Source organism: Manis pentadactyla, chromosome 3, assembly GCF_030020395.1.
Source record: "Manis pentadactyla isolate mManPen7 chromosome 3, mManPen7.hap1, whole genome shotgun sequence".
NCBI lineage: Eukaryota > Metazoa > Chordata > Mammalia > Pholidota > Manidae > Manis > Manis pentadactyla.
Window position 1 is genome coordinate 54,537,194 of NC_080021.1, and position 19,079 is coordinate 54,556,272.

General features: G+C 36.1%; 1 protein-coding gene across 14 annotated transcripts in view; it reads right to left on the bottom strand.

Moving 5' to 3' along the window:
• The window catches only part of RALYL (RALY RNA binding protein like), a 772,833-nt gene that overhangs the window by 572,761 nt on the left and 180,993 nt on the right, over positions 1-19,079 (bottom strand). The window contains exon 2 of one of the 14 annotated variants that reach the window (XM_057497921.1): positions 7,913-8,092. The exons of the other annotated variants lie outside the window; for them this stretch is intronic. The gene's annotated coding sequence lies outside the window, so the exon portion shown is untranslated. The remainder of the gene's footprint in view (positions 1-7,912; positions 8,093-19,079) is intronic. 14 annotated transcript variants of the gene reach the window in all.

Below are 19,079 nucleotides of genomic sequence, written 5' to 3' on the forward strand. Positions count from 1 at the left end.
GCCCAGCTCTTAGCACATAGTAAACACTGAAGAAAACATGGGAACTGAAGCAGTTTCCTTTAAGAGGGGAATAGAATAAAGTAGGTATATAGATTCTGGGAGACTTCTAAGAAACAAAACATAATGGAAAATCAATGGGTTTCCGTTAAGAGACATGAGAGAAATGCACAATTAATCTCTATTCTCAACATCTTACACGAGGCTGTGTTTGCCTACTTACTTAATTTTTCCATACTAGCACTCTGAGACTTTCACCCAGAGATAATAATAACAATCTCATTAGTGAGACTCTCTTTTTTTCATTTCTCTGGAACAAGGCAATTCTGCAACCTCTGAAAACCTGAGCAATTGACCACATAGCAAACTTCACCACCTGTTCTCCTGAAGTGGACAAACTCTACTGACTCATCCTGCTGCCAGGCTTCTACAAGTTTGCTCATTTACAGTATTGAAAATATTGCTGACCACGTATCCATCCATGGTTCAAGGTCTAACACATACAGAGCTAACCGCCCACATGCAGCTGTCCTGAGGATTCCACGCTGACATGCCACGCTGTAGCACTGTTTCAGAGCTTGGAATTGCCTTTTAGTTTTCTTTGTTCCTGTTTCCATCCCTTACCACTCTAAAACACTAATTTTACTGAACAAATCATATGGCTCCCCATTACAAGTTTCACGATCAGTATACACTCAAAACACCACTTTGTGTGTGTGTGTGTTGGGGAGGTGGGTTTGGTGTGTAATTTCTCATATTTACTCTAACTACTCTGAAAACATCTTTCATTTATGTGAAAGCAGTCACTTCTTATTTTTGACAATCCTATTATTTCAGCAACAGGGTCGGAAAGTTAGATAACTCATCTTAGTCATCTTATTCACCCAAACCTTCATTCATAGCCAAGTTCAATCAGATAAGTAGTATTTCCCTTATACACAATGAAACTAAATCTCATATTCCTTTAAAACTTAATTCTTCAATGCCCACTGGAAGAAATATTGAATTTCCTTCCTAGCAAAAGAATATATCAACATATACCTATAGCAACAAAATGGTGACAAAGACCAGAGGTATTCAAAACTCGCCGAGTTTTGTAAAGCATCACTGTTGGAATTTTTTTAGTCCCGCTGCTGTTAATAAAATTTGAAATTGATGGAATTAAAATGGAGAAAAGCCAAATAAGACTCCCTGCTGAAATCAGAGCTTGTATTGAATGCTCACTATAGGAATGTCTTTGATCTTCTGTTTTGAAGTGGTGCCACCAATACGATGTTCTATTTTAATCCATTATATTAATTGACTGAATGCTTAAGCAGTTTTCTTTGGAAAGAAAACTATTCATTAGAATGTTTTCATGGTTTGCTATCGGCTTATGTATTTTAATACATGAACATTTTGCTATAACTACTTAATTTAAAGCATTATGTGAGAGACTGGGATTTCCTAGTCACTAGTATTATTTGTTTTCCTTATTCTTTTAGAATGTGAAACTCAGCTAGTTCATTTGCAGTGTTAAGAGGTTCAAAATAGGTATATTCCTGATTGAAGAAAGTCTAAAATAATATGCTTGAGTGAAAATAAAACTAATGATTAAAGGAGAAAGAAATCCACTTGAAAATATTTCCACAGCCTACTCCCTCCTCCCCTCCAAATTCCTGGCACCTATGCTTGAAATCTCGACCAGAAGACCTAGAGGAAACAGTCGAATGGAACTCAAAGGGGAAGCCATGGTCAGAGAAGAGAAATGATCTGTGGGCCCCAACACTCCATGCAGAAGCATCGACGTGAAGTCAGCACACAATCTCCTACAGATGCTGCTCTCAGACAGTCTCTGTTCCTTTGACCCACATCGACTAATTTTTTTCAAAGAAAAATGTTTTGTCCATCATGAGATTAAGTTTGATGCCAGGTCCCAGTCTGGATTTTAGTGGATTCCAGGGGACGAGTGGCTGCGGCTCACATAAGCAGTGTAGCCTGCACTAATTTTCAGCACCACCAGCCCTCTTCCAGGCAGGGGACTCACTGACCCTTTCTGGCCAATAGGCTGAGCATGAAGTGGTATGTATCACTCATGGCACAAGCATTTCAGTGAAAATGCTTGCTCCCTCAGTTCTCTCCTCCTCTCCACAGTGACCAGGAGGCCACATTCCCCAGATGGTGCAGGTGAAAGATGACAGACACCTCTCAGCCTGGCCATTGGCTGACTATGTGAAGTAGAGCTCTCCACAAACTGACTTAGATGTGCTATAAACAAGAGATAAACTTTGGCTGTGTTAATAAGCAAAGGAGATTTCAGACTTGATTTGTTACCATAGCATTGCCTAGGACTAAACAGGCATGCTGTTCAGAGATGGAGAGCATTAATAGGCACCTGGGTTATTCTGCAGGATGCAAAGACATGCAGAAGTGCTCGAGTATCAAAATAAATACTTGCAGCTTAACAAAGATACTTCCATTCTTGGGTAGGGCTCCTTGAATGAAAACAACTGAAACCCAGGTCAAACTACCAAGGAAATATAAAATAGAAATTTATTGGTTCATTAAACCCACAGGAACTTCAAAACTGGTGGAAAGATGAGGGTTGAAAATGAGATGTTTGAGGAACAAGAAGCCTCCAGAATACTCTCCATTCCTCACCACTGCTTCTCCATGTAAGTTCCCTTCATTCTCTCCCCAAGCAGCCAAGAAATATGGCTCCTAATGCATCTCAAACCTCTGCCACCAGAGAGAAAGTGACAGATGCTCTCATGCCTTTGTGTACTAATTAAAAAGACTAAGGAATAATATGATTGTCCTAAGTATAGTTCAATGTCACCAGGCTGGCTAAGGAACTACATCCAGCAAAGAATGTGTGGCCTGCAAACACCATTAAGCTTCAATGCAAAACATATAGTTGAAACAGAAGCAAACACAAAAGCTGTTTCCAAAAAGAGGGGATTTCTGGTCAGATGAAATATTCACATAGAAGTTCAAAATTCCTTACTTGACCAGCTAAAATCCAAAAATCTCTTAAAACTAATGGCTTTGCTTTCTAGTTCATTTGATAGCAAAATTTGGCCTAATCTGAAATAATCTGGCAGACAAACTTGGCATGAATCTGATGTGAGGCTCATGTAGTTTTTTTTTTTATTTGAAAAAAATTAAACTTTTATTTTCTAAACAATATTCTACTTACTTTTATTTTTAATAATATCTTGATTTTAAGTGTAACACACATATGATAAAAATTCCAATGCAATGTTTATTTGTGACTGTTAAATACATTTCAATGTAGAAATATTAATTTGGTTATGGGTTGCTGTCCAAATGTTTCTGGGTGTATTATGTAAAACATGGTGTACACTTTATGTTATTTTCTAATTTTAAATTTCAGAATATCCCCCTTAGGGCTAAATATCAGAATTATAATAGTACAAAGAGTTTAAACATACAAGGGCAATGTCACATCACTAATCATCAGGAAAATGCAGATTAAAACCACAATGAGGTCTCACCTCACACCAGCTAGGATAGCCAACATCCAAAAGCCAAGAAAGAAATAACAAGTTTTGGAGAGGATGTGGAGAAAAGGGAACCCTCCTACACTGTTGGTGGGAATGTAAATTGGTGCAACCATTATGGAAAGCAGTGTGGAGGTTCCTTAAAAAATGAAAAATAGAAATACCATTTGACCCAGTAACTCCACTCCTAGGAATTTACCTGAAGAAAACAAAATCCTTGATTAGAAAAAAATACATGCACCTTGTTTACCACCACACAATTTACAGTAGCCAGGATATGGAAGCAACCTAGGTGACCATCAATAGATGACTGGATAAAGAAGATGTGGTACATATACACAATGGGATATTATTCAGCCATAAAAAGAAAAGAAATCCTGCCATTTGCAACAACATGGATGGATCCAGAGGGTAGGTATTACGCTCAGTGAAATAAGCTAGGTGGAGAAAGACAAATACCATATGATTTCACTTATTTGTGGAATATAAAAACAATGCAAAATAAAAGGAACCAAACAGCAGTAGACTCATAGACACTGAGAAGTGACTAGTGGTTACTAAGGGGGAGGGTTTGGGGTGGAAACAGGGAACGGGGAGTGGAAGGGGGATAAAGGGCACAATAATTCACAACCACAATATAAGTTGATTATCGGGACTGTTGATTGTATATAAATGATATTTTAATAAAAAGTACAAGGGCAATGCACACAGAAATCTAAGTACAGAATACCTCACTTTATTGCACTTCACTTTATTGTACTTCACAGATGTTGCATTTTTTACAAAGTGAAGGTTTGTGGAAACCCTGCATCAAGCAAGTCTATCAGCACCATTTTTCTAACAACATTTGCTTGCTTCATGTCTCTGTGTCACATTTTGGTTATTCTTATGACACTTCAAACTTTTCATTATTATTATATTTGCTATGGTGATCTGTGATCAGTGACCTTTGATGTTACCATTGTAATTGTTTTGGGGAGCCCTGAACCACCCCCATATGAGACAGCAGACTTAATTGATACGTGTTGTGTGTGTTCTGACTGCTCTACCCACTGTTCTTTGCCAGGTGTCTCCCTCTCCTAGGGCTCCCTGGGATTTCCTGAGACACAGCTGTATTGAAATTCAGCTAATTTCTAACCATAGCTTCTAAATGTTCAAGTGAAAGAAAGGGTCACACATCTCTCAGTTTAAATCAAAAGCTAACAATGATTAAGCTTAGCGTGGAGGGCATATCAAAAGCCAGGTCTCTTGCACCAGTTAGCCAAGTTGTGAATGCAAAGGAAATGTACTTGAAAGAAATTAAAAGTGCTATTCCAGTGAACACACAAATGATAACAAAGTGAAACAAAAAATATGTTATAGATTAAAGAAAAAAAAAGGGAACAGAATTATTGCAGATATGATGTGGAGAAAGTTTCAGTGGACTAGAGATTAGATCAAACCAGTCACAACAATCCTTTAAGCTAAAGACTACTGCAGAGGCCCTAACTCTCTTAAATCCTGTGAAGGTTCAGAGAAGTGAGGACTCCTTAGAAGAAAAGTCTGAAGCTAGCAGAGGTTGGTTCATTAGGTATAAGGAAAGAAGCTGTTCCGTAACATCAAAACGAAAGGTGAACAGCAAGTTATCTAGAAGATCTAGCTAAGATCACTGATGAAGGTGGCTACACTAAAACAACAGATTTTCGTGTAGACAAAACGGCCTTATATGTATTGGAGGATTCTATGTAGGACTTTCCTAGCTAGAGAGAAGTCAATGCTTGGCTTCAAAGATTTAAAGGATAAGCTAACTCTCATTAGGCGCTAATGCAGCTGTAATTTTAAGATGAAGTCAGTGCTCATTTACCATTCCAAAAATCCTGGGGCCCTTAAGAATGATGCTGTCTACTCTGCCTGTGCTCTAGAAATGGATGACAACACATCTATTTACAACATAGTTTACTGAATACCTGCAGCCCATTGTTGCGACCCTGTTGCTCAGAAAAAAAAGGATTCATTTCAAAATATGATTGCTTGTTGACAATGGACCTGGTCACCCAAGAGCTCTGATGATGTTGTACTCAATGCCTGCTAACATAACACCCACGATGCAGTCTCTGGATGAAGAGGTCATTTTGATTTTCAAGTGTTACTATTTAAGAAATACATTTATCAAGGCTATAGCTGCCATTGATCGTGATTCCACTGATGGTTTTGGGCAAAGTAAACTGAAAGCCTGCTGGAAAGGATTCACCAATCTAGGTGCCATTAAGAACATTTATGATTTATGGGAAGAGGTCAAATATCAACATTAACAGGAGTCTGGAAGAAGTTGATTCCATCCCTCAGGGGTTCAAGATTTCAACGGAGGAAGAAACTGAAGATGTGGTAGAAACAGCAAGAGAACTAGAATTAGAAGTGGATCCTGAAGATGAGATGGAATGGTTGCAACCTCATGACAGAACTTGAATAGTTGAGGAGTTGCCTCTTATGGATAAGTAAAGAAAGTGGTTTCTTGAGATGGAATCTATTCCTGGAGAAGAAGCTGTAACATGTTTCGAAATGACAACAAAGGATCTAGAATATCTTATAAAGTTAGTTTAGAAAATGGCAGAGTTTAAGTGGATTGACGCCAATTTTGAAAGAAATCTGTGGGCAAATTCTATCAAACAGCACTGCATGCTACAGAGAAACTGTGTGTGAAAACAAGAGTCAATTCATGTGGCAAATTTCATTGCTGTCTTATTTTAAGAAATAGCCACAGCCTCCTCAACATTCAGCAACCACCACCCTGGCAAGTCAGCAGCCATAAACAAGGCAAGACCCTCTAGCAGCAAAAGGGTTACAACTTGTTGAAAGCCCAGATGATGATTAGCATTTCTTAGCTATAAAGCATCTTTTAATTAAGGTATTTACATTGTTTTTTAGGAATAATGTCATTGCATACAGTATGCAATAAGTTGAAGTATGCAATAAAGGCCATACTCTGATTATAAACTTTTATATGCAATGGGAAAGCAAAAAAATTCATTTGCCTCATTTTATTGCAATATTTGCTTCAGAGTGGTGATTTGGGACTGAGCCCATAATATTTCTGAGGTATGCCTATGTATGTATCTACATTTTTCCTAAGGAAAGAGAGAGTGAAAGAGCACATATCCAAATAGATATACGGACATTTATGTTTCTTACACATTTAACTTCCCATTTTCAGCTACAAATTCTTAATAGGAGAAATATGTCAAGAAACATCAACTCAACTTTGGCATATAGTGTAAGTTTGTGAATTGTTGAAGTAAGAACTGGTATGATAGAATCACATAGATTTAGTTATGAATGATCCTATAAATATTTAGGACACTCCCTCATTGCCACATGATAAAATTGAAAAAGGAGGGAAAAGTGACCTTCCTAAGCTCAAAGAGTTGATGATAGTATGGATCCAGAATCTTATTAAATTTTTAATCAGTGAAGCATGTGTTTTTAAAATTCTAGTCCACTGTGGTATGAATCCTTGCAACACTAGTTATTCGTCTAGACATCTTGACTAAATGATGAGATACAGCAAAAAGAGGATTGGGAAATTATAATAATATGAAGCTGTCTGGGATGAAAAGTGCTATGAAAGTGTTATTTCTTATCAGAAGAAAAGTATGGGAAAGCCTATTATGTCGTGTAACACAAATTACTAAAATCAAAAGAATCTGAAAAATACTTGAGTATTTCTCTGCTGATCCTAACCTTTGGACTTTTTAAGGTATCTGAAGATAAGTAATGTTTTCTGAAAAACACAAATAATATTGAGAGAAATGAAACAACATATAAGGGTATATGAGAAAATGCGGTACATTCTCTCAAATTGCTATATAAATGGCTTTGTATTCAAGAGAATTCCTAAAGAATGTTTTCCCTCAAATTTCACAATACAGTTGGTCCCATTTTCTGTTGTAAATAACCTGAAAGATTACTATGTTATGTCACAAAGAATATATTTCCTACTATTCTCCAATTCTCTCATCCTGTTCACCACTCTTGTGAAAATTTTCTTTTAAAGTAATAACATCTAGTGGTTATGGCGTTCATGAGTGCAGTGAATAGCATACATCACGCAGTCACAGAGCTAAGTTACCTGCCGGACACCCTGTATCATCTTCCATCTCTGATATCGCTACTTATCAAATAGTGTAAAAATTTCCCTTACACTCTCTCATTTTTACCCCCATTGGTTCACATCCTCATTAACTATTACTGCTTGCACAATGCATCGGCATTGTCTTTGTAATTGAACCTAAAACCTCTACTGTTTTAAAGTAGACATTATTGATTTCTCAGTTATCCTGCTGGTTCAAAAACTATATCCAGAGAGGATGAATGATTTGCCCTCTTAGATCACACAGCTTTTAAATGTTTCTAGTGTTCATTGATCATTTTGATACATGCATCCCCTCCTTTCAATTTTGGAGACTCTGCTTTCCTAGATGTTTTGGTTAGAGGTAGGACTTTCCCTCCCACAGAAACTGAAAAATCCACCTAATTGCTCCCTCTGGCTCCAGGCATCAGAGCATAAACTTGTGACTCAGGTCAACAACTGGAAGACATCATCTGGGACTTTGAATCTAGAGCAATACAGAGAATTAAGGGCAGTTAAAAACCAACAAAAATAGCCTCAGCGCAGCATCTGTGTGAGGCAGCAGTGCTGCCGGTGTTAGGGGTCAGCGTGGACCCCAGTACCAGCACAGGAACACCCTGGCCACTAAGCAGATGACTTAGCTTCCTAACCATTTACTAAGTCTGTGGTTTCTGCAAAATTTCCAGCCTTCCATTCAAATCCATAAGCGAACCATTTCCTTCCAAAATTTTCCTTTTATGTTTAAAACCCATAATTGTTTTCTGTTTGTGTGCAACCAAAGATCCTGATTAATATAATGTCAGTACTGACAAAACACACATGCTCACTGACCCTTAAGGCTTTATTCTTCTTCCACTGTATGGACCACAGTGCTTTCAAAAAATATTATCCACTTTAATTTTCTAGATACTATCAGCTGTCATTTCACTGCCAGTAATTTCTAATTGCTCAATTTTTTATCCTTTTATTTATGATATAAATTAGGTTATAATTACTAACACTGATTTTTTATATAAATAGCTTATAGACTTTAGGCAATGTATTGACTTTTATGGCCAATATTAGTTTTGCAGCACTGTATATCTGTTTCAGATGAGAACAGATTTAGAAGTCACTAATACAATTTTAAAAGGAAAAATGAGTAGTGTCCAGCTGGAAATAGAAAAGTATTGCATGACTATATAAGTGAAATAGTTTTGTCCTGAATATCTAAGAAAAGACTGGTAGAACCTTATATAAAGTGTAAAGTATATCATACATGTATATTTCAGAACTCTCAAATAGCTATTTATTTTAATAACTGACTAGTAAATAGGTTACCTTTAAAAAGATTAGGTAAATAATCAAAAGGTAGAAATCATTCATTTATTTACTCATTCACTCATTTATTTGTTCATCAGCAAATAGTTCCAGTGCACCAACCATGTGCCTATTGTCATCCCTGGTTTTTATATATAAAAGTGTAATAGCACCTCTCATTGCCAGAAGTGGTTTGTACCCTGAAATGCATGGGAAAGACATACAGCAAGTTAAAAAAAAAATCAAAACCCTTTATTTGGAGGTGAAAGTAACATTTTTCTCTAAATTTCTTACCCCATGAATGGTAGATGTTCTGAATCATACATTCCTTTCTCTTAAAATGTGTTAATTTTCTGATGTAATGCATTAGCAACATTTGAAAAATTTAATCTGAACTACTAGAAAAAAAATTAAATAAAAAACTAATAGAGAATATGTTTTCCTAATAAGTATTGTTTGTAAAATTTAACATACGATGTGATGTTTCATAACATCTTTAATGAAATGTTTTTATCATAGAGAATTTTTACTAACATACGTAACTACTTCAGTATCTTTTACTGTTTAAGTAACTTAATTTAATCATAACAGTAAAAGATATTTCTTCAATACCAAATTACAATCACACTTCTAGTGTTATTAAACTCTGAATATTATATTAGTTGGGGAGAAAGAATAAGCCAGAGTTATGGATTAATATTATTACTTCTTATTCTCCTCCAAATTTATATCAATGTTACAGTAAAGGATTTTTCTAGTAGGCCATGTGCTACTTCATTAAACCATTAAAATATTTTTAGTTCAGCTTCCATTGGTGGGTTATTGGCAAAGCTGTTATATATTTGTATTGCTTATGAATATCACTTGCTGGTCACAGTGTAATCCACAGTAATTGATTTCTTAATTGGTAAAAAGGAACTGAATTTATACTAATTTACATTAAGGAATCAATGTAATTATAACCCCATTTAGATCATAAATAAAATAGTAAAAAATTGAACAATGAAGAAGGAATTATATTCTGGAACTACACTGAGTGAACCTTATATTCCTAGGAATAAAAGCAAGCTTTACACATGAAAATGGCAAGTGGCGTGTTAGGTCCCCAACTGTAACTACATTAAGGTGAGCAGGTGATAATGGCATAGGTATTATATTTGGTGTCTCCCCTGCCAATCTCTCTCACTGTCTCTCTCCCCATTCCTCCCCCGCTCATTTGAAGGGCTTTAGGTAAGTAATGCCAGTGCAAGCACCCAGCCCCCACCATCCCCTTTGGTCTCACATTTGTGTCACATGTCTGACCCTTGAGGTCACCTGAATTTAAGAGCTGAGAGTTGCTGCTAAACAAAAGACTAGACATAGGGGTACATGTAGGAAAGAAATACAAGACAGTCTTCCCGTGTTTAAGGAGAGAAGAATCCATTAGTAAAACAACTACAACTAAAGAATACAAAGCAGTGGTTTCCATCTTTATCCCACACAGATGTACCCAAGGGAAGGAGCACATTTCCACCAGTCCTGGGACTTGCTATGCTGGGATTTGTCAGCAGCACAGTGAGTTCTGCTCTTCTAACCCAAAATTCATGGTTAAAATCTCAGGGTGTCAGGAGTGAAAAAACAAAAGCAGAGGTGAGCAATTAGAAAGGGCTCCACGTGTGATTCTTGGATGCCTCCTCTTCACCTGGCTTTACCCTTCGCAGTTCTTCTCCACGCTTCCTCTGCAAATCACCAATGCAGAAAGGCTTACATGGAACCCACTGTGAGGAGCTGGTCTGTAAGGATAACGTACCAAAGGTCTTCCCTCTTACCAGGGGTGGTTTTGCACTCTGCCAAGCTAGCAAGGCTGAAAATGAAATTTTTAAGAATTCTCTTTCCTGTGTGGTATTAGGTTAGGTTGGTCACACAGGAATATGCTCAATATTTGGAAGGTAGAGATAAAGCACCGTTTGTCATGCTCTTGAGGTTTGAAGAGGACCCCAGGAGTAGCTTCACACCGCACACAGATTGCGGCTGCTGATAACCAGCCACAGTGCGTTTAGATGCAGTGACAGACATGACTTCCAGTCAGTCCTTGTGGGCTCCAGTCTGTCCTTGCTGTGTCTCTGCTTTACTTCCAGCTGCCCAGCTGACCTTGAGGACTTCATACCCATCACCACATAAACAGTTAACAGCTTTCCACACAATTGCATCACCTGATTTCAGACCTTATTTTCACGGTTTTCCTACAAATGTGTAATTTTTAATCCTAATAATATATAAATTCCTTAGTCTAAATCACTCATGGTGGTTCTATTTTCCTACTCAAACTGATATACTTTACATAAATATATATGAAAGCTTTAGTGGCTCCTCAATTCCCATGGGACTGGTTAACGTGCTATAACCAGAGAAGAAATCCCTCTGGAAGGAATAATTAGGGACACAGAAGATATTGAGATGTCTGAAACCATTACAATCCCAATAAGAACAAATACTCAATTCAGATGCAATTCCTCTCTGTACCTCACTTACATCTCAGTGCCTTCTTCTCTACAGCTAGTACGATGCTAATACTTTGCCACTAATGATCAGTATTCTAAGGAAAATTTAGCCATTATCAGGCAACCTAAGAATGAAAAAACTGTCTTGTGATTGTACCTCTGGCCTCTAGCACACTCTGGCATTTTGTGTATATTCAAGAAATATTTCCTGAATGAATGAAGAAATAAAGCAATGAATGAATGAATACTAAAGGCATTTTTCACCCACTGATACTTATAACAGTAATAATATTCATTGATTCTCTACTGCATTGTCAGGCAGAGCAATTGTTCAATTTCAAATAACACAATCTGGAAGGTAAGAATTATTGGAATTTTACAGATGAAAAAACCAGAGATTAAGTAAGTATCTTGCTCAGAATCACAAGCCAGTGTTTGAGAATAAACCTGTTTGTCTCACCCCAAAGCAGGGACTTGCTGCTCTGCTACATCAGGCTGCCTGTCAAAAGGACACTCTCTCTGGTGAAGCCTCACACAGACCGTTTATCTTGACTTTCTCACCCCTCGTCTCCTTTAAGAGTGCTCTTCTTCCAGTGTCAGTCTTCTTATTTTTCTTTATTTGGTTGCTACTCTCAAACAGTTTCTGCAGATTAAGAATGCCATCTGCCTAGAGCCTTTGATTCCTGCCCCCCCTGAATTTTGCCTTGTGAGTATGACTCAGCCTTACCTGCTTCTGCTTTCCATTTTAAACCTGGCTAAGAATTACATCAATGGATAAAAAAGTCATTAGCTTTTCAGGTGAGTGGTGGCTTTGGATTTCTTCTTTGATGTACATGATGTGACTAGATTAACGGCCCCTCTGATGCAGTCACACTGTCCTCCATGGCAGCAAGTTCAGCCCTATTGTCCCAGTTTCCTAGGTCCAAGTTCTTCCAATTCCTCCCTAATGAGTGCACTTGGGCCACTTCCCAACTTTCTGGTTCTCTGTGGCTCGAATCCACATGCTCACTGCCTCATTTCCAGAAAAGCCACGAGCTTGAATATTGGGCTGGCGAAACACAGTCTGGGTGGCTGGAACACCAAACTTGTGTAATTCTGTCAGAATTATTTTCACACAAAATGATGAATGGAGCTTATCATGTGCAAAGCTGACTTTGTTATTCAGATTAATGGCACAAATGTATTTCATAAGTATTTTCAAATCACAGTAAATAAAATTTTCCTTCAACTCAGTAGCATAATATGAGTTAGAGATTTTCCAGTTGCTTACACAAGGACCCAAATCATTTCATTCTTACTAAGAGGACAGAAATGCTAATTCATCTTAAGAAACACTGCTTCTTAAAATGGCAAAACATAGCATTTTGTATTTTTCAGTTTTTTTTCTTTTTTTATATTTGAAAAGTTGTTGGATTTAAGGTAATGTTTTGGTACTGATTAGCTGATAGAAAAAAACAGTGTGGAAACTTGACTCCCTAAAGAACACAGTGAGAATTATCCAATTTTATTGTCCTCTACAGGTTCATAGAATTGTTGGTGTGAAAAAACCATGGCAATGAATCTAATTCATCCCCACACTCAATGCCTGCAGGCATATCACATACCTCCCTAGAGAGATCAAAATATATTCTATTTTTAAAGATTTCTAAAAATCCCACAACCTCACTCAATAAATCCTTCCAATGTGCAATTTCTTTCCACACCAGTAAACATTTCTTTGTATCTAACACTTCTTATTCAATAGCCTCTTTGTGCCCTCTGCTTCCTCTTGTCCTTTCTGTAGTCAAGACTAAGAATGGATGCTTACTGTATTATTTACTGACCTTCAATCTCCATTGGAATGAATAATTCATTAAAACTTCCTTGAACACTTCGGTGTCTCTTTTACTACAAAGTTCCTGAATATTTCAATACCTTTTGCAAGTAAAAAGCTTTTAAGTGAATACGTTGTCATAAGATTCACATTTACTGGGTTAATACAAAATGTTTGTGTTTATTGTCCAGCACAGGTGTTCACTTGGGAGGGTCTCAGAAAATATTTTTTGGTAGTATGAGGTTTCCAAATTCTACCATTAGCTACAATAAGTAAACTCTTTTAAAAAGATCAAAGCGTATTCAAATAACACTCTGTTCCACAGCAACAGATGAACACACACTACTTGTAATTGTATTTAATTTTCATTAATTTCAGTTTAATGAGCCACATCTGTCTAGTGGCTACAGGACTGCATAATGCAGGTCTAATAAATAATCCAATAAATTATATATTAGACATTTTATTTGGAAATTATTAAGTTTTAGAAAAGGGAAGAGTTTACATTTTTTCCCTCTCAGAACATTTCTTGTTACTGCATGAGTTAATTCAGATGCTACAAGTGTCAGTTTATTATACACAAATTGGGTGAGTCTGGTCTTTATTTTACTATATAGTTATTTTAGTGAAATTAGTACTTTCAAAGTGATGAGATAAAATGTGAAAATCTACAGGTATGACTTAAAGTGTTTCTATTTTAAATTAAAATAAAAGAAACAATTTCTGAAAGTAGTTAAGGACACTAAAGACTTAAATATTAAATTCATATATAAAATAAGTATATTACAAACAGAATAAATGTATCCTTACTTTCCTTCAATAAATTTACCTTTGAATCTACAGTCATTACTAATTCATTAGCTAATTCAGTACTTCATGCCAGTCACTTTACGGATATATGGTTACTTAAACAAATGTATTTTTTGCTGATTCAGTAGAAATCTGAAAGATGATAACATTAAATTATGAAATTTTTTTGTATGGGTTTGTTTGCACTTGTAAACACATGTCTCAAAAAAATTTAAAGATCTTTACCTTATAATTCAGAGTCCCTTATTCCCACATCCTTCCCCAAGGAAATAAAATTAGTGTTACATACTTTGAAAGAATGTGGAGAAATAATATTTGCTTTAATTCATGTTTAATAAAATTTACTAACATGGTTAAATAGTATATACATATATACACTATTTATATATGTATATACATGTATATGTATAAATATATAAATTTATATATGTATATATATATATGCATCTATCTATATACACATATCAACTCATTTTTCCACTACCAGTTTCTATTTATATTATATATATAATTATGTAATATATATACTATAATTACATATGTTAATATATAATTATATATGTAACATATAGGTGTTATATATAACATACATGTGTATATAACATCATATAATGTGTGTGTGTGTGTGTGTGTGTATGTATGTATGTAGGTGTTTTCTTTGTTTTTTATTTTGCCAGCAGTCTAACCACCTGGTCCTTTGTCACTTCATGACTGCTACTTCAATAATTTTTATTTGTTCTTGATCCCTCTAACTTTGCCCTTCTTCAGTAAGATATCATAAAAAACTACTTCACATACAGCTCTTGTGGCACCACTCTTCTACCTAAAGCATCTTTGGAAGGCTTTTACATGTTTGTCATCTAAATTTAGGACATTAAATCAACAGCTGCCCCATTCTATCAACATTCACATTTCTAGGCATTTGTTCAATTGCTCATTAACAGTTTCATCAGTGAAGCCAAACCATTCTACTTATATGTCCAGTTTAGGGCTGTCTTATTTCCTCCATAATTTTCTCAGCCAGCAACATCATATCAATATTCTCACCATTGCATATCCATAATTTCCTTCAAGCCCCTGCTAAAAGCCATGTTTATCATTGGCTCATCTCATTCACTAATCTCTTCTTTAATCATTGGCTAAGCAATCCTACTTCATAGTTTCCTTATCTTAAATCTCATAGCAATCAGCTACATAATTTCACATATTCATAGAGGAATACTCTATCATTTTATGAAACACACATGCACACTCACAAACACACACACACACATACACACATGCAATTATGTCTCCTGCCTAAAAGCTATGATTCTGGGGGTATTCTCCAAATTCCACTATGAAGTCCTGTTCCCAAAATGTTTAATTTTTGCTTGATAAATTAATAAAATAACCATTTATTAGCTAAACTGAACTTTTTAAGTGGATTAAGAAATTTAAGACAGATGGCTTCAATCAAAAATTCAAAGGAAGAACAATTAATAAAGATTTGTTACAATGCCATGTCATAATGAAATGGAGAATCGATTCATCATATTGAATTCTTCAACATTTATTTCTATTTGCTACCTGAAATTGTTTGACTTTGTGAAGTAATTCTAATTTACCCTAAGTGAAAAATGTAATATGAATCTAAGAATATTAATGTGTTTTTCAAAATTATTTTCCCTTCTCTTACTAGGCTGTTTATGCAGATGGAGAATAAGATTGCAGAGTAAAATTCGTATTTCCTTCATGTAGTAGAGGAAAAAAGTCAAACATTTAAACTTTATTTAAAGCAACATTTATTATAATAATTTATTTTTGTCAGTTAACAATTTCAAATATTAACTACTTTTAAATATTGATTTCTAATGGGCAAACAGCCATCAGCAAAAAAGTATGACAAATTAGACTAGATTTACTAATTAGACACAAAAAGTTAAAGTCTGGCTTGTTCACTATAGGATGGTAACCTATAGGAGCCAATAATTTAAAAGAAAACATCCTAAAATGATGACAAAATTTTCCAGAGATCCAAAAACATAAATTAGTATTTCACTGAAAGTCCTGAAAAAAATGGATTAAAGGCTTTTTTTATTTAATGTACTTTGAAATTCTAGTGTCTATTTCTCCAGTTCCTAAGGTACTGAACAAGGCTTCCCAAGGAAACCTTAATCTTATAACTAGAGTTATCCTGGATGAAATAATCAGATTTCTTTGGGCTAGACACATAGCAAGAATTATTGTGGGGTAACCTTTAATTTAACTTTATAGTGAATGTCTGGAATATCTATAGGCTGTATGTGGGAATGTATGAGATGATACTCAAAATCAGGGAAATTAGTCTTTCTTCATCTTCAGTTGACCTTACATTTCTACTCTTATCTTTAGTCTGCCAATTAAATTTCTTTTTGTCGGAAATTTGCTTTCACAAGGATTGGTGCACTACTACCAAATGCTGGTGGGGACCAGGGAGTGTCTTCCTACAATGTGCATTTCATACACTCTTCAGTGTGTCACCAAGATTGCAACTAGTATGTTAATCAAGGAAACATTATCATTTGTTTTATTTATAGTGTTAAGAAGAGTTGTTCAACATTTTAGAAAAGATGACGGCAACACCACTCATTCAGCTTGTGACACCAGTGGAGCACATAGGCATTAGTCTCTATCACCACTGTTGTATTGTGGTAATTGTACATATTGCTGCAAATATCATTTACCCCACTATTCTGTATCCAGCTGCCAACATCCAGTTATCTCATTTTGAATCTGGCCTAAACATTCACATAATCTTTTATATTTTATAACAAATAGAGCATTGTACATTTTTTCTTGTGAGGTTAAATATGTAAGTAATTATACTGTCTATGAACTTCATTTCAGATTACGAACAGTGGGTTTGGTGTCTAACAAGATTAAAAACAACTGTTCTAAGTCAACGGTGATGATGCCTTTCTCTTCTACGAAACACTGCAGCTACAGGCAAAGGCCGGGGAAACCTAAATGAGGAATTCTCTGGTGGTCTTGGGGGAAAACATTTGCTTACTCCTTATTCTAAAAGGGGAAAGAATAAGAGGGGAGCTCATTAAGACTGTACTCCTCCATCCTCATGCCTTCAATGAGAACATGATGTTTGTTGCAGTTATTTTGTGATAATGAGGCAAAAAGTTTGGAATGAAAGGATTCACTGAACCTGTGGATAATCTTGGAACTACTCTCTCAATATTGGAATGTGAAGTAGGGGAGTTTACATGGTTTAAAAGACTGTTATTTGGACTTTATGTAGCCTAAATCAGTTGTACCTTCATGGCACATAACTGAATTTGATATACTACCATCAAACGGGGTTATCGTCCATTGTTCCATGCCACCATTTACTCAGCAGTTAAATGCCAATAACTGTAGAGTCACTTTTATCACTATCCACCTGCCACATCTAATCAGTCTTAAGTACTGTTTGCTCAGACCTCATAAATATGTGGAAATCCACTTTCTACCTCATAAATATGTGTGAATCTCATTTTCTACTTTCAATCTCTTATGCCAAATGACCATCACATTCTATCTGTAATCTCTGCTATCAGCCTTCTAATTGGCCCTACTGGGTCTTTCTTACTCTCTACCCAATAACAGACATGCCTTCTTAAAATACAAATTTAATCATATAAGTCCTCTTGGGAAAAGTAGCTTCCTCGGGTTGCAGAACAAATTCCCAAGTCCTTAACTGGGGACATGACATGAATCCCATGACCTATACCTGAGCCACACTGTTCCCTCTACCTGAGGAACTCTCCCCACCGTCACCACCACCACTGCCATTCCCCACACAGACTCACTTTTCACTGCTAGTTCATACTTACTTTCAGGCAAAGTCAGCTTAAAATGTCACTTCCTTGGAGGAGCCTTTTCTAACCCATACATTCATGTAGCCAGGAGTTATTCACTCTAACTAAACACTCTAATTTTCCTTCAAAATTCATTTTTGTAATTCTTACTTTAGTGCTCTTCCTCTGAACTAAGCAACATGAGGGCAGTTTCTGTGGCATATTTATCACTGTAGTTCCAGATCCCTGCAGAGTCCTTGTCTTAGACTAAGTGGTCAAATGGTACTGGTAGAATGAATGGAAGAATGAACTACTTAATTCCCCTTGTTCTGATTCTAGGCATAGCAAATACTTTTCCTGGGATTAAAAAACTCCATAGTTCTTCCTCAGACAGGAAATGACTAGGCATATCAAAAAAGTCTTATCCTCTTAAAAACTGTATGTGCCAGTATGTATTAATTACTCTAATTTTACATACTGGCCTCAGATAATTGTGATTAGTATGAGACAGAAGTACTTGGAATACTGACAAAAGTCAGGGTTAGTTACAAAGCTGAAGGCTTTTCCCTGGAAGGTGGTAAGTTTCTCATTGGGAAGCCATCCTGTAAGGTCCTACTGGTGGCCTTCCTGAAGGACTATTAAGCAAAAGTAAATTGAAATGTTAAACTCTCACTGTAATAAGGACAAAAATACCAAAGCATAAATAGACAGAAGCTTTCAGTTATCCACACCTTCTAAGGAGAATTCTTCAGTTGCTCAGCTTGGCTCCAAAGACAATTTTCTCTACATTAAATTCCCAAATCAATGCAAATTAGAAGCCTTCAGAGGCTAAATTGATTTTCACAAGAATGCATCACATGCCACAGAAAAAGAAAAGTTAAGAATGTGGGAAAAAGGGGTTAAAGTAGAATGAGAAAAGTGTGGAGCTAGAGATGGAATTTTAAAAAGAGACTGAGGAGAAATTGAGCTGCTGGCAGGGCTGTGGTGAGCTGCCGTGGTGAATCTGATCATGGGGAGAAGGAGAAGTAGGAAAAGGATTTCTTAAGAGGTATGCTTTATGGTGTATGGTGTATAATCCCAAGCCCACTACACACCAAAAGCATTGAGTAAAAACTTATAAGAACTGCCCAGAGTTGGTTTTATATTTTATTTTAAGGAAGATCATGCCTTAAGGCGGGAATGTGGGATTACAAAATTTGTCCAATAGATTTAGTAAAATGCCTTCTAGAAACTAGAAAATTCTAGCAAGCTGTCTTCAACCAC